Genomic DNA, 25,732 nt, shown 5'->3' with positions numbered 1-25,732 from the left:
GAAAACACAATATATCAAAATCTCTGGGACATTATGAAAGCAGTACTAAGAGGAAAATTCATTGCATGGAGTTCATGCCTTAAAACAAGAAAAAGTCAAAAAATAAATGACCTCAAACTACATCTTAAAGCCCTAGAAAAAAGAACAAATCAGCAGAAAAAGCAGTAGAAGGCAAGAAATAATTAATATTAGAGTTGAAGTCAATGAAATTTAAACAAAAGTAACAATTGAAAAAATTGACAATACTAAAAGTTGGTTCTTTGAAAAAAAGTAAATAAAATTGACAGACCCTTAGCCATACTAATGAAAAGAAGGAGAGAGAGAACTCAAATTACCAGCATACGTGATGAAAAAGGCAATGCACAACAGACACTATAGAAATACAGAAGGTAATTTAAAAGTATTTTGAAACTTTATACTCCAATAAAATAGAAGACATTGAAGGCATTGATAAATTCCTTAAGTCATATGATCTGCCCAGATTGAGTCAGGAAGATCTACACAAATTAAACAGACCAATAGTAAGTGAGGAAATAGAAGAAGCCATCAAAATCTTACCAACCAAGAAAAGCCCAGGACCAGATGGATACACAGCTGAGTTATACAAGACCTTTAAAGAAGAACTAACCTAACACTCTTCAATTTATTTCAGAAAATAGAAAAAGAGGGAGTACTTCCCAACTCAATCTATGAGGCCAATATCACCCTGATTCCAAAACCAGACAAAGACACTACAAAGAAAGAAAACTTCAGACCAATATCTCTAATGAACATAGATGCAAAAATTCTCAATAAAATCCTGGCAAATTGAATACAAAAACATATCAAAAATATGTGCACCATGATCAAGTGGGATTCATCCCAGGGATGCAAGGTTGGTTCAACATACGGAAATCAATAAATGTAATTCATCACAACAATAGACTTAAAGATAAGAATTATATGATCATCTCAATAGATGCATAAAAAACATTTGACAAAATACAGCACCTCTTCATGTTCAAAACACTAGAAAAACTAGGGATACCAGAAACATATCTCAACATCGTAAAAGCTATCTACACTAAGCTTCAGGCCAACATCATTCTAAACAGAGAAAAACTGAAGGCATTCCCTCTAAAAACTGGAACAAGACAGAGATGTCCTCTTTCACCACTTCTATTCAACATAGTTCTTGAAACATTGGCCAGAGCAATTAGATAAAGGAAAGAAATTAAAGGGAACAGATAGAAAAAGAGGAAGTTAAATTAGCACTATTTGCTGATGATATTATTCTATATATAGAAGACCACCCCCCCAAAAAAAAAACTCCACCAGAAAACTTCTAGAACTAGTAAATGAATTCAGCAAAGTAGAAGGATATAAAATCAACACTCATAAATCAAAGGCATTTCAATATATCAGTGACAAAGCCTCTGTTAAAGAAATGAGGAAAACTACCCCATTCACAATATCCTCAAAAAAAAAAAATAAGAGGAGAGGCAAGATGGCCGCGAAGGGAGTGCAGTAACTCCGTGTACTGCGTCACTGTGAGGGAAAATGACGAGTTAGAATGGCTAAAAGCTATCTTGTTAGGAATTTCCAGCAAAATTGGGGTGCTCCAAAACCTAGTGGAAGGAATTTCATCGCACGAGGATCAGCTTCAGGGGCTCAAACGCGAGCGATCTGTCCGTATGGAGCGCTGCTTGTTCGGCAGATCACCCCGCGGCTGGAGTCTGCGGTGCGCGCTGGGAAACAACAGGCTGGTGGCGCAGAGATACAGCGATGCTGATTCTGCGGGCTCCTGCCAGCTAGGCATTTGCTGAGCTCGGAGCTGAATTCTGGGTTGGAGACGGGGGAAGGAAACGGTCCAATTCGGTTCTCCACACCGGTCAGACCACGGAGGAAGCCAGCGGCCACCATCTTGGAGAGCTGACGTCACCATCCTTGTTTTTGACTGATTGCAGCTCTTTCAGCTATAGAACCGGTAATTTCAGGCTGACAATTGTCTGCGTCTTGCAGACAAATTGCTCAGACTTAGTGATAAATAACCCGCGGAAACTGCTTCTTGGAGCCTGCTCCTATCAGAACACGCACCGAGCCCAGAGTGGCGGAGTTCCGGCTCCCGGAGCTGCTCTGGCCCAGGGCTATAGAAACTGCTTCTTGGAGCCTGCTCCTGTCGGAGCATGCACCAAGTCTGGAGAGGCCGAATTCTGGCTCCCGGAACTGCTCTGGCCCAGGGATAAAGAACCCGCGGAAACTGTTTCTCAGTCCGGGTCCTGCTGAATACTGTGGAGGCCAGAGGGGCGGAGCAGAGCCGCCGCCGGAGCCCGGAACAGGCCCAGCGACCCGCCGGCGTGGTGTTGCGTCGCCCAGGCTAGAGCGGGGGCCGAACAGAGCCGCCGCCCGCACCCGGAACAGGTCCAGCGACCTGCCGGCGTGGTAGTCAAGAAACCCCGGAGGCAGCGCTGGCGCAGGAGCCGGCGGGAGCCGCGCGGCGCGGGACCCCCAGCTACCGCTCCCACCAGTGCTGACAACTGAGGTCTCTTGCACCAGATACGGGGGCGTGGCTACCAGAAGGTAAGCAAATTGGCTGGGGGTTCTCAGCCCCAAGCTCTACAAACTTAGGGCCTGAGGGAGGCAAACAAGGAGAGTGTGCCCAGGCACTAATGAAACAGCTGCTCCACGCGTGTGCAAGGTAGGCGGAACTGTGAACACCGACAAAACAGGCCCAGTGGACCGCCAGACACATCGCTCTGGTTGGGGGAGGGGCAGAGCCGCTGGGCGCCTGCAAGGTAGGCGGACCCACTACCCACCAGCAGAACAGGCACAGCAATCCACAGAGCAGCAGAGCCACCCCCCGAGCCTACAAGGTAGGCAGACCTGCGACCTACCGGCAGGTCAGGCCCAAAAACCTGCGGAGGGGCACAGCTGCCCCACGTGCCTGCTAGGTAGGCTGAACCGTGACCACCAACAGAACAGGCCCAGTGGCCGGCCAGACACATCGCCCCGCCCCGGTTGGGGGAGGGGCAGAGCCGCCAGGCGCCTGCAAGTTAGGCAGACCTGCGACTCACCAGCAGATCAGGCCCAGCAACTGCGGAGTGGCAGAGACACCCCCGGGCCTGCAAGGTAGGCGCACTTGCCACCCACCGGCAGGTCAGGCCCAACAAACTGCGGAGGGGCACAGCTGCCCCACGAGCCTGCTAGGTAGGCAGAACCCGGACCACCGACAGAACAGGCCCAGAGGCCGGCCAGACACATTGCCCCACGCTGGTTGGGGGAGGGGCAGAGCCGCTGGGCGCCTGCAAGGTAGGCAGACCTGCGTCTCACCAGCATATCAGGCCCAGCAACCCGCGGAGCGGCAGAGCCACCCCGGGGCCTGCAAGGTAGGCGCACTTGCCACCCACCAACAGGTCAGGCCCAGCAACTCTCGGAGGGACACAGCTGCTCCACGCGCGTGCAAGGTAGGCGGAACCGTGACCACCGACAAAACAGGCCCAGTGGACCGCCAGACACATCGCTCTGGTTGGGGGAGGGGCAGAGCCGCCGGGCGCCTGCAAGGTAGGCGGACCCGCGACCCACCAGCAGAACAGGCACAGCAATCCACAGAGCGGCAGAGCCACCCCCCGAGCCTACAAGGTAGGCAGACCTGTGACCCACCGGCAGGTCAGGCCCAAAAACCTGCGGAGGGACACAGCTGCCCCACATGCCTGCTAGGTAGGCTGAACCGTGACCACCAACAGAACAGGCCCAGCGGCTGGCCAGACACATCGCCCCGCCCCGGTTGGGGGAGGGGCAGAGCCGCCGGGCGCCTGCAAGTTAGGCAGACCTGCGACTCACCAGCAGATCAGGCCCAGTGACCTGCGGAGCAGCAGAGCCACCCCTGCGCCTGCAAGGTAGGCGCACTTGCCACCCACCGGCAGGTCACGCCCAGAAACTCTCGAAGGGACACAGCTGCTCCACGCGCGTGCAAGGTAGGCGGAACCGTGACCACCGACAAAACAGGCCCAGTGGCCCGCCAGATACATCACCCCGGTTGGGGGAGGGGCAGAGCCACCACCAGCGCCTTTTAGGTAGACAGACCTGCAACCGACAGACAGAACAGGCCTAGTGGCCAGCGGAGGGGCAAAGCCGCTGCTCACGCCTGCAAGGTAGGTGGACCTGTGACCACCGAAAGAACAGGCCCATCGAAAGTACAGGCACAGCGGCCTCCCGGCATGGTAGGCACATTGCCTCAATTGAAGGAGGGGCAGAACCACCGCCAAAGCCTGCAAGGGAGATGTTGCAGCTATACAAGAGCAATATAAATATATAGGGGGAAAAATCAATAACACAACAGTTTCACAAAGCAGAAAGAAACGCGATCAGTATGAAAAGACAAGGAAAGAAAGGGCCACAAGCAATGCAGGTCAATTCAACTTTAGAAGAGGTAATATCTGCAGCAGATGGAATGTCAGATAAAGAATTCAGGATATACATGCTTCAGATGATCTGGAGTCTCAAGGAAGACATTAGACAGCAAAATCAGACAATGAAAGACCACTTCGACAATGAATTACATAAACAAATCCAAGAAGCAAAAGATCAATTATACAGGGAGATAGAGGTTATAAAAAACAAACAAACAGAAATCCTGGAAATGCAGGAAACAATAAACCAACTTAAAAACTCAATTGAGAATACTACCAGCAGAGTAGAACACTTAGAAGATAGAACATCAGACAATGAAGACAAAGTATTTCAACTGGAGAAGAACATAGACAGCTCAGCAAAGCTGTTAAGAAACCATGAGCAGAACATTCAAGAAATATGGGATAACATAAAGAGACCAAACTTAAGAGTCATTGGGATACAGGAAGGTATTGAGGTCCAAACCAAAGGAATGATCAATCTATTCAACGAAATAATACGAGAAAACTTCCCAGACTTGAAGAATGAGACAGAATCCCAAATCCTAGAAGCCTACAGGACGCCGAATGTGCAAAATCATAAGAGATCCACACCTAGACACATTATAATGAAGATGCCCAACATACAGAATAAGGAGAGAATTTTAAAAGCTACAAGAGAAAGGAAGCAGATTACATTTAGGGGTAAACCAATCAGGATAATGGCTGATCTTTCAACACAGACTCTGAAAGCTAGAAGATCCTGGAATAACATATTTCATACACTGAAAGAAAATGGGTTCCAACCAAGAATTGTGTATCCCGCGAAATTAAGCTTCAGGATGCAAGATGAAATTAAAACCTTCCATGATAAACAAAAGTTAAAAGAATTTGCAGCTAGAAAACCATCTCTTCAAAACATCCTCTGCAAAATATTACAGGAAGAGGAAATGGAAAATATCAATGAAAACCAGCAGCGGGAGGTAGTACAGTAAAGGGGGGGGGGAATAATCAAAGAGGAAAACAAACCATGTTTAGTAACATAAATAAACAAATATGGCTGGAAGAACAACCCATATCTCAATAATAACCCTAAAAGTTAATGGCTTAAACTCACCAATTAAGAGACACAGGCTAGTAGAATGGATCACAAAACAAGACCCAACAATATGCTTCCTTCAGGAGATGCATTTGATAGGAAAAGACATACATAGACTTAAGGTGAAAGGTTGGGAAAAATCATATCACTCATATGGACTTCGGAAACAAGCAGGAGTGTCCATACTCATATCAAATAAAATAGATTTCAAGCCAAAGTAAATCAAAAGGGATGAAGAGGGACACTACATACTTCTCAAGGGAACCATACACCAACAAGACATAACAATCATAAATATATATGCCCCAAACAATGGTGCAGCTATGTTCATCAAACAAACTCTTCTCAAGTTCAAGAGTCTAATAGACCACGATACAATAATCATGGGAGACTTCAACACACCTCTCTCACCACTGGACAGATCGTCCAAACAAAAGTTGAATAAGGAAACTATAGAGCTCAATAACACAATTAATAACCTAGACTTAATTGACATATATAGAATATACCACCCAACATCAAGCAGTTACACTTTTTTCTCAGCAGCACATGGATCCTTCTCAAAAATAGATCATATATTATGTCACAGGGCAACTCTTAGACAATATAAAGGAGTAGAGATAATACCATGCATCTTATCTAATCATAATGGAATGAAATTGAAAATTAACGATAAAAGAAGTAAGGAAAAATCATGCATCACTTGGAGAATGAACAATAGGTTACTGAATGATCAATGGGTTATAGAAGACATCAAGGAGGAAATTAAAAAATTCTTAGAGATAAATGAAAACACAGACACAACATATCGGAATCTATGGGACACATTGAAAGCAGTTCTAAGAGGAAAATTTATTGCTTGGAGTTCATTCCTTAAAAAAAGAAAAAACCAACAAATAAATGATCTAATACTTCAACTCAAAATCCTAGAAAAAGAAGAGCAAAACAACAGCAAAAGAAGTAGAAGACAAGAAATAATTAAAATCAGAGCTTAAATTAATGAAATCGAAACGAAAGAAACAATAGAAAAAATTGACAAAACTAAAAGTTGGTTCTTTGAAAAAATAAAGTCGACAGACCCTTAGCCACGCTAACGAAGAGAAGAAGAGAGAGAACTCAAATTACCAGCATACGGGATGAAAAAGGCAATATCACAACAGACACTTCAGAAATACAGAAGATTATCAGAAATTATTTTGAATCCTTATACTCCAACAAAATAGAAGATAGTGAAGGCATCGATAAATTTCTTAAGTCATATGATTTGCCCAGATTGAGTCAGGAGGATATTGACAACCTAAACAGACCAATATCAATTGAGGAAATAGAAGATACCATCAAAAGACTACCAACTAAGAAAAGCCCAGGACCGGATGGGTATACAGCAGAGTTTTACAAAACCTTTAAAGAGGAACTAATACCAATACTTTTCAAGCTATTTCAGGAAATAGAAAAAGAGGGAGAACTTCCAAATTCATTCTATGAGGCCAACATCACCCTGATTCCTAAACCAGACAAAGACACTTCAAAGAAAGAAAACTACAGACCAATATCTCTAATGAACCTAGATGCAAAAATCCTCAATAAACTTCTGGCGAACCGGATACAAAAACATATCAAAAAAATTGTGCACCATGATCAGGTAGGATTTATCCCTGGGATGCAAGGTTGGTTCAATATACGGAAATCAATAAATGTTATTCACCACATCAATAGGCTTAAAAATAAGAATCATATGATTATCTCGATAGATGCGGAAAAAGCATTCGACAAAGTACAGCATCCCTTTATGTTCAAAACTCTAGAAAAACTAGGGATAACAGGAACATACCTCAATATTGTAAAAGCAATCTATGCTAAGCCTCAGGCTAGCATCATTCTGAATGGAGAAAAACTGAAGGCATTCCCTCTAAAATCTGGAACAAGACAGGGATGCCCTCTCTCACCACTTCTGTTCAACATAGTTCTTGAATCACTGGCCAGAGCAATTAGACAGACGAAAGAAATTAAAGGCATAAAAATAGGAAAAGAAGAACTCAAATTATCACTATTTGCAGATGACATGATTCTATACCTAGCAGACCCAAAAGGGTCTACAAAGAAACTATTAGAGCTAATAAATGAATTCAGCAAAGTGGCAGGCTATAAAATCAACACGCATAAATCAAAGGCATTCCTGTATATCAGCGACAAATCCTCTGAAATGGAAATGAGGACAACCACCTCATTCACAATATCCTCAAAAAAAATAAAATACTTGGGAATCAACCTAACAAAAGAGGTGAAAGACTTATACAATGAAAACTACAGAACCCTAAAGAAAGAAATAGAAGAAGATCTTAGAAGATGGAAAAATATACCCTGTTCATGGATAGGTAGAAGTAACATCATCAAAATGGTGATATTACCAAAAGTTCTCTATAGGTTTAATGCAATGCCAATCAAAATCCCAACGGCATTTCTTGTAGAAATAGAGAAAGCAATCATGAAATTCATATGGAAAAATAAAAGACCCAGAATAGCAAAAACAATGCTAAGCAGGAAGTGTGAATCAGGCGGTATAGCTATACCAGACTTCAAACTATACTACAGAGCAATAGTAACAAAAACAGCATGGTACTGGTACCAAAACAGGCGGGTGGACCAATGGTACAGAATAGAGGACACAGAAACCAATCCACAAAACTACAACTATCTTATATTCGATAAAGGGGCTAAAAGCATGCAATGGAAGAAGGATAGCATCTTCAACAAATGGTGTTGGGAAAACTGGAAATCCATTTGCAACAAAATGAAACTGAATCCCTTTCTCTCGCCATGCACAAAAGTTAACTCAAAGTGGATCAAGGAACTTGATATCAAATCAGAGACATGGCGTCTGATAGAAGAAAAAGTTGGCTATGATCTACATACTGTGGGGTCGGGCTCCAAATTCCTCAATAGGACACCCATAGCACAACAGTTAATAACTAGAATCAACAAATGGGACTTACTCAAACTAAAAAGTTTTTTCTCAGCAAAAGAAACAATAAGAGAGGTAAATAGGGAGCCTATGTCCTGGGAACAAATCTTTACTCCTCACACTTCAGACAGAGCCCTAATATCCAGAATATACAAAGAACTAAAAAATTAGACAATGAGATAATGAATAACCCAATCAACAAATGGGCCAAGGACCTGAACAGAAATTTCTCAGAGGAGGACATACAATCAATCAACAAGTATATGAAAAAATGCTCACCATCTCTAGCAGTCAGAGAAATGCAAATCAAAACCACCCTAAGATACCATCTCACTCCAGTAAGATTGGCAGCCATTAGGAAGTCAAACAGCAACAAGTGCTGGCGAGGATGTGGGGAAAAGGGTACTCTTGTACATTGCTGGTGGGACTGCAAATTGGTGCGGCCAATTTGGAAAGCAGTATGGAGATTTCTTGGAAAGCTCGGAATAGAACCACCATTTGATCCAGCTATTCCCCTACTCGGTCTATTCCCTAAAGACCTAAAAAGAGCACACTATAGGGACACTGCTACATCCATGTTCATAGCAGCACAATTCACAATAGCAAGACTGTGGAACCAACCTAGATGCCCTTCAATAGACGAATAGATAAAAAAAATGTGGCATTTATACACAATGGAGTATTACTCTGCATTAAGAAATGACAAAATCATAGAATTTGGAGGGAAATGGATGGCATTGGAGCAGATTATGCTAAGTGAAGCTAGCCAATCCCTTAAAAACAAATGCCAAATGTCTTCTTTGATATAAGGAGAGTAACTAAGAACAGAGTAGGGACGAAGAGCATGAGAAGAAGATTAACATTAAACAGGGATGAGAGGTGGGAGGGAAAGGGAGAGAGAAGGGAAATTGCATGTAAATGGAAGGAGACCCTCAGGGGTATACAAAATTACATACAAGAGGAAGTGAGGGGAAAGGAGGAAAAATATAAGGGGGAGAAATGAACTACAGTAGAGGGGGTAGAGAGAGAAGAGGGGAGGGGAGGGGGAGGGGGGATAGTAGAGGATAGGAAAGGCAGCAGAATACAACAGACACCAGAATGGCAATATGTAAATCAATGGTTGTGCAACTGATGTGATTCTGCAATCTGTATATGGGGTAAAAATGGGAGCTCATATCCCACTTGAATCAAAGTGTGAAATATGATATATCAAGAACTATGTAATGTTTTGAACAACCTACAATAAAAATTAATTAAAAAAAATAAGATACTTGGGAATCAACATAACAAAAGAGATGAAAGATCTATACCATTAAAACTAAGAACCCTAAACAAAGAAATCAACGAAGACCTTAGAAAATGGAAGACCTTGCTCTTGGATAGGCAGAATTAATATTATCAAAATGAACATACTACAAAAAGCACTATACAGATTTAATGAAATTCTGATCAAAATCCCAATGGCATTCCTCATAGAAATAGAAAAATCAATCATGAAATTCATCTGGAAAAATAAGGGACACAGAATAGCTAAAGCAATCCTAAGCAGGAAGAGTGAAGCAGGTGGCATTGCTATAATGTTACTATACTACAGAGCAATAGTAACAAAAACAGCATGGTATTGGCACCAAAACAGACTGGTAGACCAATGATACAGAATACAGGACACAGAGACTAACCCACACAATTACAATTATCTTGTATTAGACAAAAGTGCCAAAAACGTACATTGGAGAAAAGATAGCATCTTCAACAAATAGTGCTGGCAAAACTGAAAATCCATATGCAACAAAATGAAATCAAACCCCTATCTCTCACCATGCACAAACTTAACTAAAAATGGATCAAGGACCTAGGAATTAAACCAGAGACTCTGCATCTAATAGAAGAAAAGTAGGGCCCTAATCTTCATCATGTGGGATTAGGCCCCAATTTCCTTAATAAGACTCCTGTAGCACAAGAATTAAAACCAAGAATCAATAAATGGGATGGAATCAAACTAAAAAGTTTCTTCTGAGCAAAAGAAACAATCTGTAAGGTGAACAGAGAGCCTACATCCTGGGAGAAAAATTTTACCCCTCAAATCAGATAGAGCACTAATCTCTAGGGTATATAAAGAACTCAAAAAGCTAAACAACAAAAAAACAAATAACCAAATTAACAAATGGGCAGGTAGAGGAAGATTAAAATTCACTTACACATGATACTTTGATATAAACTGATTATGATGCATATTGAATTTTCCACACGTCATATTGATTACTTTAGAAATTGTATGAATGATTATATTACTATACACATAATTTTTTTTTCAATATAGTTTATCTATATTTAATGGGTTAACATATTCATGTATTGGGTAGGCAAATTGTCCCTAGATTTGAATATTTATCTATTAAAATATTGATACAACATCACTAACACAACATTAAGAAAGAAACATTGATTTTAAATCAAATGACACATACCTCATTTAAATTTTTTGGATCATTTCTACCCATCAATGTGAGAAAAGTGTTACAAACTATACCAAATGTCTCATGGTTGCACACGTACTGAGAAATATTATTAAGATATTTATTGAGTAAAAATGCTTTTTCACCAACCAGGAACTGAAAGTGATATATTTGTTTTTTTTTTCATTGATTTTATTGTTTTTTTAAATACATGACAGCGGAATGCATTACAATTCTTATATACAGCATAATTTTCCATAACTTTGTATATAAAGTATGTTCACACCAACTCATGTCTTTACACAAGTACTTAATTTTTTTGCATTATAATTCTTATTACACATATATACTACATATGAAGAAATATATATATATAGTAAACAACAGTTGAGGATAAGAGACATAAATGTAAGACAAAATTAGTTTTGTTATGAGTGAAATTAAAACTTTCATGCTTTAAAGGACACTATTAAAACAGTAAAAAGACAATGAATAAAGTGGAAGAAAATGTTGGCAAATTATATATCAAATAAAGGTCTTTTATCCAAAATATGTAAGAGATTCTTACAACTCACCAAAAAATAAATAGATGACTAACACAATTAAAAATGAACAAAAGATTTGAATAGATGTTTGTTAAAAGAACTATAAATAATAAATACATAGAAAAAATGTAAAACATCTTCAAAATTAGTAGTCAATTGAGAAGTACAAGTCAGAAATGTAATGACATACCACTTCATAATACACCTGGATGGCTAAAATTAAAAAACAGACAATAACAAGTTTTAGCTAGCATGTGTAATACTCATGCACTGCCTGTAAGAATGAAAAATGGCCCACCTACTTTGTAAAACACTTTGCATGGAATTTCCTAAAATATTAAACATAGTTAACCTATAAGCAAGCATTTCAATCTTAGGTATAAAACCACATGTCCACACAAAAATAAATGTAAAAAGTGTTCACTGAAACACTATTCATAATGGCAAAACACTGAAAATAACTTGACTATCAATTAATTAATAAATACATAAACCAAATGTGGCATATATATCCAAGGGAATATTTTCTTCCATAAAAATGAAGTAAGGACTGAAACATGCTGTAAGGATTCTGGCTGTGGAAATGTACAAGGCAGCATTCCTATGGTGACCAACTCCTGGTGGAGGGGAGCCAGGGCTTACAGGCACCCTGTTTTCCACAGTTAAAATATTCTGCAGTTTCTCCCAAGAACTAGTAAGATGACTAATAAAAAGTAATATATACTATGTAATATACACAAATATAATGTAATATATATATATATATATATATATATATATATATATATATATATATAGTAATAATACTAGTAAGATGATGAATACAAGCAGCTCAATGCCTAGCTGCTTTGGTAATGTCTTCTTTGAGGAGGCTCTATGCTAGAGTCTTATCAGCCTCAACCTTGATCTGACAACATCGATGTAGCACAGTGCCTAAACCTGCCCATATAACAATAATTTTATACAATGAGCAATATGTTCTGATGATGCCAATGACCTAATATTACCTATGGATATAAACAAAGCTGGCAGCTCAGACTAGCAGCTCCTTTTAACTTTGCCCCTTCACCTTGCTCCTGTCTCTTTTTGTTTTTCTTTACAACATGCTATAACATGAGTGAACTTTGAGAACTGTATACCAAGTAAGAGTCCACACAAAAGATCACATATTGCATGATTCCATTTGGATGAAATGTCTAAAATGAGTAAATCCATAGGGATAGACACATTAATAGTTTCTGGTTGCTGGGAGAAGGGAACAATAACTTATTTGTGAAGTTGTTAAAATATCTACGAATCAGATGGTCATCACGAGACAGGTCTAGTTTAAAACCCAGGTTTAAAACCCAAGGCTAGAGCTTGTTTTCTGTTGTTTTTGCCTGCCTAACTGGAAGGCCCCACTCATGCGTGGATCCCCAGACATTCGGTAGCTGCCCTAGGTTTCCTGGAATACCCTAACATTAGACAACTTCAAAAAGTTGTTTTGAATCCAAGCAATTCTTTTGTTTTGAAGAATTTCGGTATGTAATTCCTCAGAACTAAGGAAAGATAACATGGCTCCATCAGTCATCAGCATCAGAGTTGTAACATGATTGCAACTCTATACTATAGAACAAGAATACCCAATCAGAGAGTGCATTACCTTATATGGGAGACCAAAGTTGGCAATTAAAAGAGAACCTAACAAGAGATATATGAGGTAATGAGTTCTGTGTTCAGTGCTCAGCTTTTGGACATGAATTTGCTGGGCCAGTACTAGCACTAATATATGCTAATTCCTGCAGAATGCACCAAGTTCCCTGTCTCTCTGTGCAATAATCCCACATCAGAACAAGTACAGGTCAATAACAGGGTGACAAACACAGTAAACCATCCCATTATGGGAATAAGAAATAGGTAATAGAGGAAAAAATAAACATGTTACATACAAATATGGAAGATATTAAAAGACTAATAAGACTCAAATTGAACATTTAGAATTACAACTAAAATGTCTGAGATGTAAAATGTCTGAGATGTAAAACACATTGTATAACATTAGTAGCTGATTAGATATTACAGCAGAAGAGATTAGTCAACAAGAAGACATAACAATGGAAACTAACCCAAACATAACAGATAGAAAAAAAAATGCTCAAAAGAAATAAACATGTATCAGTGGTCCATGAGACAAATTCAGATGTATTAATATATATATTACTGCAGTTCCTAAAGGACTGGCTGGGAAAAATATATCTTAAGAAATATAGAAATTTTAGTTTGATCTTCCAAAACTATCTCATAGATCAAAAAACCCATAAAAGAGATAACATGAAAAAAAAAAAAAAATATATATATATATATATATATATATATATATATATATATATATATATGAAATATACCAAAATAAGACAGAATAAAAATGTCAAAGAACAAGCTGGACAAATATAAACAAATAGCAAATTTTAAACTTAACCATCCTAATAATGTTATTAAATATCAATGTTTCAAAACACAATAATTAAAAGACAGGGGTAGTTAAAGAGGATTTTTTAAAGCTTTAACTCTGTGTTTTGTAATAGAAATCTATCGAATATATGAAAGCAAACAAATTAAGTATGAGAATAGAAAAGACATGCAATACTAATATTACACAAAGTAAGTTTTATAGCCAAGATTATTACAGAGGTAAAATGGATCATTTAATAACAGAATCAATTCTTTAAGAGAATATTGAAATCCTCAATGTTTATGTACCTAAGAAAAATTCAAAATGCATGAAGCAAAAACTAATAGAACTGCAAGTGTAAATATAGAAATCACAATCATGCATGAAGATTTCAATTCTCCTCTCTCCATAATTGATAGACCAAGTATTAAATATGTAAAGGTATATAAATCTTGAAACATTTTGACCTAATATAACATGATTAACACTTAAGAACAATCTATCTGATGGCAGCAGAATGCACAATTCAATATACTTTTTATACAATGAGTACAAAATATTAACCAAGATAGGCCTTTTCAGAGCTATAAAATAAGTCATGCTGAATTTAAAAGGACTCCAGAGCATACAAACTATGTTCTTTGAAAAAAATGGAATTAAAATCAAAATCAATGGCAGAGGTATACTGGAATCTTTCTAAATATTTGGAAATTCTATGATACTTTAGAGTAGTCAAAGAGCCAAAAAGTGATCAAACAAGAAACTGAAGTATTTTAACTTGAATGAAATGAAAGCATAACATATTCATATTTGTTTGATGTTCCTAAGGTAGTGAGTAAAAGAAAACTTATAGCTATAAATGAGAAAATTAAAAGAAAAAAGTTTAAAAAACAATAATCTGTGGGAAGTCATTCTCGCACGTGATTGGGCACCTCCCTGATTGGGTGTGAGGAGTTCTGGCCAAACTGTGTCATAGCTAATCCCCACCCTCTCCAGGTGCGAGAGACTGTCCGTGTGGGGGTGTGACTGACCATTGACCCTGAGACCAATCACTGACCCTGACCATGGAATGCTGCCCGCCTCGACCTTCATTTGATGGAATTTTCCCCTGAATTTCTTGTTCCCCAATAAAAGTCCACTCCCTGGCGGGCTCTCTTTCTCTCCTGCTAGTCCTGAGTAAACCTCACTGCCCCACCGGGTGGTTCGAGGTGAGATCCAGAGGGGAGAGCCATCTGGGACCTGGTCATAGAAAAAGGTAATTGAGTCTGTGTGTTTATTTTGATCTCACTAGTTAACTTCTATGCTACGAACCTCTTTAATGAAACCAGCGTGCTGGTCGCTTGGTGGAATAATCTAAAAAGCTAGAAAAGGAAGAAATCTTTATACCCAAATTTAATGAAAAGCAAATTTATAAAAAATCAAGTGGTAATCAATAAGCCAAGAAAAAAATAGAAAAAAAAAATAAATTTTTGGTTTTTATTTGACTGCTTCTTTGAGAAAATTAAGAAAATTGATAAACCTCTAGTTTGACTGGTCAAGATGAAAAAGGAGATGTAAGACATAAATAACATCTAGAACACCAAAGGGGACATCGCTACATATTCTCTTTCTGTTAATGGAATAATAAAGAAATGATATCAGTAAACTCAATGAGTGACCAGGCTTTAAAATGGCAGATTAGAGAATGTTGCTTTCCTGGTTGCCCCATAACATGAAGCCAAGAATTTAGACTTCTCAGCAAGGTGAGAGGAGGAATATTTGGGGAATTAACTTTCAAAACAGATCTGGGAATCAGGCCAGTGGATATAACAAAATATAGAAATCCCTAGCGCTGTTGGGGCCACCAATGGCAGCAGCAGGTGCCAGCCCCCCTACTCTAAATAATGGTATGATACACAATTAAAGGAAATTTAGGAGGTCTGAGGTGTTTAAATACAGAGACACCAGAGACCAACGGCACTGCACAATTAATCTGAACGGTGCCTTGAACATTATTGTACAGATGCATAGGAAAAAAGAAACCAACTTTTTCCTGGCAACCACAGGAACATTTATTGATTTCTCTTTCACTCATTCTCTATTTTCTACTTCTATTTTTTTCTTCCTCCCATACAAACATCACATCCTATTCTACTTCTTTTCTATCTCTGTTCACAACTTAAAATTATAAATCCATTTGTAAACTTACTCTTTTGACTGTGAGCAATATCTGATCATATCACCTCTGTTTATTGTGACAATTAGCATAGTAGATGTCAAAGCAGGAACTATTTGGTTTGATAACTGTAAAGTATTTGCATTGGTCCTTGTCAATATCTGTCTCCTCCTAAATTATAAGTTACCAGAAACCTTCTGAATCCCTATAAGTCCACAGGGAAGAATGTCTACTGCCTTGAAACTGTATCATCAAGTGGGCAGACACATAAGTAATATGAAAAAACAAGAGAACAAATTGCCTCAAAGAAACCAATATAATTTAATCACAGAATCCATTGACACCACAGTGGAAGAAATGACAAGAGAAGGAGTTTAGAATGTTCACAGGTAAATTGATCTGCAAGGTAAAAGCTGATGGAGAATATACAGGAAGCAAAAGATCGATTCAACAAAGAGATAGATTCTGAAAACAAAACACAAAAAAATAACAAAGAAAAATTCTAAAAATAAAGAAATCAACAAACCAAATTAAAAACTCATTGGAAGGCATCACCAACAGACTAGACCAATTGGAAGACAGAGTTTCAGACAATGAAGACTAAATAAAGTTGACTATGGGGAAAAGATGTTAAGAGACTATGAACAAAACTTCCAATAAATATGGGATAGCATGAAAAGACCAATATTAAGATTTATTGGGATAAACAAAGAATAGGAGGAGATCAAAAAAAGGAATGCGCAAACTTTTCAAAAAAAATAATATATGACATTTCAAAAATCTTAAGAATGAAATGGAAAATCAAATACAGGACCCCAAATATACCAAATTACAACAGACCCATACCAAAGCACATTATTATGAAAATGCCCAACATACAATATAAGAACAGAATTTTAAAGGTGGCCAGAGAAAAATGTCAGATACTTTTAGAGGAAAACCAATCCAGATCACAGCTGGTTTCTCAATCCAGACCCTTAAATCTAAGAGGTCATATACTAATATACTCTCCAAGAAAAATAGATGCCAACCAAGAATACTATACCCTGCAAAATTAAGCTTCAGATTTGACAATGAAATAAAAAATTTTCATGATAAACAAAAGTAAGAAGAATTCACAACTGGAATGCCTGAACTATAAAATATCTCAGCAAAATACCTCATAAAGGAGAAATGAAAAATGAAAGAGAAACCCAGCAGAAGGAGGAACTACACTAAATAGTCAATCAAAGTAGAAACTAATTCAAATTAAAAACCAGAAAAAAATGACAAGGCATAAAAAGCATTTCTCAATAATAACATTGAATGTAAATGGCCTGAAGTCATCAATCAAAAGACATAGACCAGCAGACTGGATTGAAAAACAAGACCTAACAATATGCTATCTACAAGAGACAACCTCATAAACAAAGACATCCACAGACTAAAGGTAAAAGGATGGGGGGAAAAAACTTATCATTCACATGGATCTCGTAAACAAGCAGAGTTTTCTATCTTTCTATCAGATAAATTGGACTTCAAGTCAAAATTAATCAGAAGGGACAAAAAAAAGGACATTTCATACTGCTGAAACTGTATAACAAGACATAACAATCTTCAATATCTATGCCCCAAACAATGGAGCATCTACATATATGAAACAAACCCTTCACAAATTCCAAAATCAAATAGACCAAAACATAATAATACTGGGTGACTTTAATATGCCTCTCACCACTGGATAGATCTTCAAAACAAAAACTAAGAAGCAACTAGACTAACTAAAAAAATACAATTCATAATTTCTTTAAATTTTATTCAATTTGCATCTTCTCTTTCCAATCACCATAGTTTCTGCTTCCATAGCCTGACTCCTAATATTTGGTTCCATTAGGGAAAAAAATTTGAGAAACTAAAGCATTCCTCCTCCTGTTAACTGATCTCTACCATGCTTTCAGAATTCTAATTATCACTTAGGCATTTTTTCTCCTTGGGCTGTTCTGCCCATTTTTGTTTGTTTCATTGTCTGGTTGTATTTCTTTTTTCTTCTTCTTCTGACCATTTTAAATCTGATTCACATGTATTGAGGATCATCTGCATGCCTCCTTCACTTTTTTAACTTCTGTGCTGGATAATTTGAGAAGTCTGTCTTTTGAAAAAAATAGCCATGTTTAAGTTTCAGGTCAATATGTTGTTTTTTTTCTCTATAAAATCTTTCCTAACTGGGAGCAAGTATACTCCTGCCATTGGCCACATGTTGATTTTTATGATCTATAGACACTTTTGTGTTTATGGATCCCCTTTTCCAATTGCACCCTGACCCATAAAATCATATTTGTGATAATTAACGTAACAATCTTCTAATTTTAACAAATACTAACCCTATGTGTCTCCCTTAAAGATGAACCCTAGAAAGTCAGCCTGCTCTGCTGTGCCCAGTGGTTTTGTCAGCCCCACATTCTCTGCTCTCCTCTTTCCCATCCACATGACTGCCAAGAAAGACTTCTGTAAATGCCATTCCATTTTTGTGATGAATATCTACTAAGGGTGGTTTTGATTCCTACAGACATTTTGCAATGTCTGGAGACATTTTTTGGTTGCCAGAACCCCAACAGGTGAGAGAGGAGGGTGTGTTACTGGTATCAATATAGTTGGTAGACACCAGAGATGTTACTGAGCCTCATACAATGAACAGAAAAGCCCCACAACAAAAAAAAGGTGGCCCAAAATATCTGAAGGTCTGTGCTGAAGGTGAGATACCCTGTCTTGTTGGATGGTGAGCTTTGGAAATTGAGAATTATTTAGTGTACAGTGTACATTGTAAATACCAACCAGAAGAGTATCTTCCAAGTAGTAGGTATACTATGTGTTTAAACAAATGAATTCTTGAATTAATTATGAATGTTTTCCTGGCCAGGTAGAGGGTTTGGAAGGAACAATTCTTCATTAGGATTTTTAGTAAGAAAATTAACATGACCACACCAGCCCAGAACAATACCAGGCAAAACCCTGTGAAAGGTCAACAGAATTTAACTGCTCAAAAAAGCTGAAGTAATAAACCTTTTCCTAAAACATGTCTATACATCAATTTTCTATTAAGAAGTTTATATAAGGAGAAGAAAAAATATATGCCAAGACCTTGGTCTTGGAAATTTCAGTTGCAAAGAATTCCAACTGTTCTAATTACACACTCCTTGTTTAAGTTTATTGTATGTTTGTAAAGATGGCATTAATATATAATGTTTTAAAAAATAGGTTACAAAGTTTGTTTATTTTTATAAAGATCATATATGCCAAAATAAAACAATTATTATCACTGAGTTCTCAATTTTTTAAATGTTTTGGTTTGTTTGAATGTTCTAAATAGATATAATGATATATATGATTTCTACAAATAAAATTATTTTTTAAAAAGACAAATTTTGGTGAGATATTTATAATAAAAAATTACAGCATGGTAAGGTTTCAGTCTCTCTTATCATCCCAAAAAGGATGCCCTGGGAATAGACCACATAATAAATTTGGTTTTGTCCTGTTTCCTTCACAATGAAATCAATGGTGACTGAAAAATCATATTTCATCATCATAACTGCATGAAATAAAGATAGATAAAATTTACTTTAATTCATTATTAATAATAAAAGTTATTTTCATGATTTGAATTATGACCTTAAAAAGTCCCTCTGAAGGGAGGCAAGGGTAATAAAAGCTAACCTTAGTCAGACACTTCCTGTATGCCAGATGTTATGTTTCCTGTTTATAAGCACCATTTCAAATTCATGATACCTGATTTATCTTTATTGACATTGTAAAAAAACAAGGCAGTCTTTGATTCATCATCTATTTTGTATGTCGGAGCTCCTTTTAATTACCTCAAAATGGCAGGCCAAATACTACTCAAACATTGACAACTAGAGGGAAATTCTTATATTATTGCTTTAAATATCTAGAGGCAAAAATATCCCATTAAATAATTCTTTCATTCATTCACTCCATAGCCCATGATGCCTATTACTTAATCAGAACAGCTGCTTATTCCAAACCTTCTGGACTCTTGATTCTCTCCATTCCTACTTCAAAGCTGTACTCCAATTCTTCCTCTCCCCAGTGGGTATTGTTCCTAAGGGACTCCTGCACTAACCACATGTCCCACCCTACTCCTACTTTGGAAATTCTCTTACCATCTCCTTTCCCTGCCCAGTAATCTTCACAAAGTTCCAACCTCTAGATTCCCCCACTTTCTACATGAATCCTTCATGCTCCAATGTGACTACAGTTTCAAGGGCTGCAGACTCTCCTGTGATAGTTCTGCTCTAACCCTGACACATTCATATAATAGGAGGTCTGGTTCAAGAACCACAAAAAGGAATCGTACATCCTTTGCCTTTGAGGTGCAGGGAGTATTTCAGCAATAACAGTTCTTCCAAGTTACTCTCTTGCCTCTGCTTTCCATGCATTTCTGTCTCCTCCATGTCCACATATGTCTATTTGGGATAGGGGACATGTGATTTCCTTTAAAATCCAATATGTAAGTTGAAGGTTTGGGCCTACTCAAATAAAAGGATGATCAGGTTGGTTAACAACATAATATCCTCTGGCTCAATAAATAGTTGCTGCTTAATAATTGAAAGTTGATATCATCCAATGGATCTCTTTGGAATAGCTCCACATGTGGTTAATGTATACAATAATTTGGGCCCTAAATTACTGTGAAATTGATGAGTAAAATAATGTTTTCAATAGATTTTTCTATAAATAAACTTAGTACAGAATGCTGTCAAAAATGCAAAAATTATTATATATAAATATATAAATGACAAAGCATTAGTAACCAAAATATATGAAAAAAAACATGAATTTATTTTAAAAAGGCAAACAGCTCAATAGGAAATAAAACTACACAACAGCAAAAACCTATCACAAATGCCAGAAAACATTCATATTTCCTGTAGTACAGTAATTTGGAATAATCATTTTTGGAAAATAATTGGCATTATCCAGTAAAATTAAGATTTAGGTTCCCTACCTACAAATTTCTACTTTAGTGTATCATTGAAAGTAACCTGGCATATACACAACAGGAAATGTGCATGTTATAGTCTGGATGTGATTTGTCTTCCCAAAGGTTTATGTCCTGGAAGCTTGGTCCCAAAGTGGCAGTGTTGAGGAGCTGGAAGCTTTAGGAGGTAGATCCTAGTGTAGGGTGATTAAATCATGGAGCCACCATTCTCAGAAATAGATTAATGCTGTCTCACAGGAGTAGATAAGGTCTGGTTAGGGTACTAGTTTCTACAAAAGCTGATATACATGTGTGTGTGTGAGAGGGATAGATAGATAGATAGATAGATAGATAGATAGATAGATAGTGAGCTAGCCTCCTCACCTATTTCTCGATTCCAGTCTTACCTATGTGATAACTTCTGCATACGTTCCTGCTATTAGTGAAGCCATCTGCTATTAGGCCTTCATCAAAGGCAAGCAGATACCAGTGCCATGCTTTTAAATTTTCAGAACTGTTAGTTAAATAAGCCTCTTTTCTTTATAATGTATCCAGCCTCAAATATTTTGTTACAGTAACACAAAAAGGACTAAGATGACATAAAAGAATTTTCAACATTAAATTACTTGTTCAATGAAAATGTAGAGGAAAAAGTCATCAAAAATATATGGAGAGTATATATTATATATAAATAAATATTAGATAATAAATTATATTGTATTTATTATTTTATTTTACATAATATATATTATTATTATAGCATATAGCTATATGATATGTTGAGTAATTAAAAACTGCATAAGCTAGTCCCTGCATGCATCTAATAGCTCTTTTCTTTCTCTTTTTTTTATTGGTTGTTCAAAACATTACAAAGCTCTTGACATATCATATTTCATACATTAGATTCAAGTGGGTTATGAACTCCCATTTTTACCACAAATACAGATTGCAGAATCACATCGGTTACACATCCACATTTTTACATAATGCCATATTAGTAACTGTTGTATTCTGCTACCTTTCCTATCCTCTACTATCCCCCCTCCCCTCCCCTCTCATCTTCTCTCTCTACCCCATCTACTGTAATTCGCTCCTTTCCTTGTTTTTTCCCCCATTCCCCTCACAACCTCTTATATGTAATTTTGTATAACAATGAGGGTCTCCCTCCATTTCCATGCAATTTCCCTTTTCTCTCCCTTTCCCTCCCACCTCATGTCTCTGTTTAATGTTAATCTTTTCCTCCTGCTATTCCTCCCTGCTCTGTTCTTAGTTGCTCTCATTGTATCAAAGAAGACATTTGGCATTTGTTTTTTAGGGATTGACTAGCTTCACTAAGCATAATCTGCTCTAGTGCCATCCATTTCCCTGCAAATTCCATGATTTTGTCATTTTTTAGTGCTGCGTAATACTCCATGATGTATAAATGCCACATTTTTTTTATCCATTCATCTATTGAAGGGCATCTAGGTTGGTTCCACAGTCTTGCTACTATGAATTGTGTTGCTATGAACATCGATGTGGCAGTATCCCTATAGTACACTCTTTTAAGGTCCTCAGGGAATAGTCTGAGAAGGGCAATAGCTGGGTTAAATGGTGGTTCCATTCCCAGCTTTCCCAGGAATCTCCATACTGCTTTCCAAATTGGCCGCACCAATTTGCAGTCCCACCAACTTTTAGTTTTAGTTTTGTCAATTTTTTCAATAGTTTCTTTTGTTTCAATTTTGTTGATTTCCGCTCTGATTTTAATTATTTCTTGCCTTCTGCTACATTTGCTGTTGTTTTGCTCTTCCTTTTCTAGGGCTTTGAGATGAAGTGTGAGCTCATTTATTTGTTGTTTTTTTCTTTTTTTGAGGAATGACCTCCAGGCGATGAATTTCCCTCTTAAAACTGCTTTCATTGTGTCCCATAGATTCTGATAAGTTGTGTCTGTATTTTCATTTATCTCCAAGAATTTTTTGATTTCCTCCTTTATGTCTTTTGTAACCCATTGATCATTCAGGAACATATTGTTCATTTTCCATGTGATGTAGGATTTTTTCTTCCTTCTTTTATCATTGATTTCCAGTTTCATTCCATTTTGATCAGATAAAATGCATGGTATTATCTCCATCCCTTTATATTTACTGAGGATTGCCCTATGGCATAATATATGGCCTATATTTGAGAAGGATCCATGTGCTACTGAGAAAAAAGTATATCCACTTGATGATGGTTGATATATTCTATATATGTCAGTTAAGTCTAGGTTATTGATTGTGATATTGAGTTCTATAGTTTCTTTATTCAACTTTTGTTTGGAGGATCTGTCCAATGGTGGGAGAGGTGTGTTGAAGTCACCCATAATTATTGTGTTGTGGTCTATTTGATTCTTGAACTTGAGGAGAGTTTGTTTTATGAATGTTGCAGCACCCTTATTTGGTGCATAAATATTGATAATTGTTATGTTTTGTTGGTGAATGGTTCCTTTTAACAGTATATCATGTCCTTCCTTATCCTTTTTGATTAACTTAGTCTTGAAGTCGATTTTATTTGATATGAGGATGGACACCCCTGCTTGCTTACGAGGACCGTGTGCATGGTATATTTTTTTCCAACCTTTCACCTTCAGCCTGTGTATGTCTTTTTCAATAAGATATGTCTCCTGGAGGCAGCATATTGTTGGATTTGTTTTTTTAATCCATGTTACCAGCCTATGTCGCTTTATTGGAGAGTTTAAGCCATTAACGTTTAGAGTTACTATTGATATGTGGTTTGTACTTCCAGCCATGTTTGATTATTTATCTTTTTTTTTTAATTTAGTTTGTTTCTCCATGATTAGCTTTCCCCCACACTCTGTCTTTACTGAGGTACTTCCCACTGTTGGTTTTGGTTATTGTTTTTCATTTCTTCCTCGTGTAGTGTTTTGCTCAAGATGCTTTGCAGTACTGGTTTTCTGGCAGCGAATTCTTTTAACTTTTGTTTATCATGAAAGATTTTTATTTTGTTGTCATCCCTGAAGCTTCATTTTGCTGGATACAAAATTCTTGGTTGGCATCCATTGTCTTTCAGTGTTTGAAATATGTTGTTCCAGGATCTTCTCGCTTTCAGCATCTTTGATGAAAAATCCGTTGTTAACCTTATTGATTTACCCCTGAATGTAATCTGCCCCCTTTCTCTTGTAGCTTTTAATATTTTCTCTTTGTTCTGTATATTGGATATCTTCATAACAATGTGTCTTGGCATTGGTCTACTGTGATTTTGTGTGCTCGGTGTCCTGTATGCATCTACAATTTGTATATCCATTTCCTTTTTTATTTCTGGAAAGTTTTCTATAATTATTTCATTCAGCAGGTTGCTCATTCCCTTGGTTTGAACCTCTATACCTTCCTATATCCTGATAACTCTTAAGTTTGGTTTTTTTACATTATCCCATATCTCTTGGATGTTTTTCTCGTGATTTTTCACCAGAATTTCTGAGTTGTCTAGACTCTTTTCAAGATGATATATTTTGTCTTCATTATCTGACGTTCTGGCTTCTACTTGCTCCACTCTGTTAGTGATACTCTCATTTGAGTTTTTAATTTGGTTTATAGTTTCCTTCAATTCTAGAATTATTGTTTGATTTTTTTATAATCTCTATCTCCTGATAAAGATGCTTATTTGCTTCTTTTATCTGTTTATGTAATTCATTTTCAATGTGTTCTTTCACTGTTTGAATTTGCTGTCTCATATTCTCTTTAAGATTCCATTCCATCTGTCTAAGGTATTCCTTGAGTTCTTTATTTGACCTTTTTTCTGATGCCTCTAGGTCCTCCTGAATATTTAGTCTGTCCTGCATTGTTTGTACTCCTTTTCTTCCTTGCTTTTTCATGCTGCTCATGTTATTTCTTGTTCTGTTTGACTGCTGAGTTAATGTTTACTCCTATAAATTTACTTCATGCTTGGGAGGAAAGGTATTAGAAGGGAAGGGACGAAGTCACTAAAGAGAATGAGAGTACGCAGGTAGAATTCAAGGAAGGTGGAATAAGGAAATTGAAAAGAAATGAAAAGACAAAAGAAAAAATAGAAAATAAAAAAAGAAAAAGAAATTTAAAAAAATAATCAAAAGAAAATAAAAATTAAAATTAAAAAAATAATAATAAAAAATATTTTAAAAATTTTAAAAATGAAAATAAAAAAAAACACCCAAATAATAAAAAAAAAATTTAATAAATGCAGTCTTAGAGTTTGATTAACTTCTCTTCCAGTAGGTGGAGCTGTGCCCACCTGGCCAAGCTTCTCCTCTCAATACGCGGGAACCAATCACTGTTCAGCAGCTCTTCCTCCCAGACTGGGCGGGTCTCCAATCCTGAGTGCCTAGGGCCTTCTCTTGTGTCTAGTCACTTCCCCACTTTTCCTCAAGCCAGGCCCTGCTCACTGGTGACGCTCACCACAATACTGGCTACACACCAGCCTGTTTTCTTGAACGACTGAGCACACTCTCCCTGTTTGCCATTCCCTCAGACCCTAAGTTTGTGGAGCTTGGTGCTGAGAACCCTCAGCGAATTTTGCTTGCCCTCCGGTAGCTATGCCCCCAGTAGCTGGTGCAAGAGACCTCAGTTGTCAGCACTGGTGGGAGCGGTAGCAGGGGGTTCCACGCCGCAGGTCCCACACCACTCCTGATCCCCTCGGTCTGACTATGGCACTCACGGGAGAGCTGGGAGGGGCCCCTAAGGTTTCCCTGCTGTGTGGAGAGGGAGGGCTATGGGGTTACACACCTG

This window comes from Callospermophilus lateralis, chromosome 15 (assembly GCF_048772815.1).
Source record: "Callospermophilus lateralis isolate mCalLat2 chromosome 15, mCalLat2.hap1, whole genome shotgun sequence".
In the NCBI taxonomy this organism is placed as follows: Eukaryota; Metazoa; Chordata; class Mammalia; order Rodentia; family Sciuridae; genus Callospermophilus; species Callospermophilus lateralis.
This window is presented reverse-complemented; position numbering follows the sequence as displayed.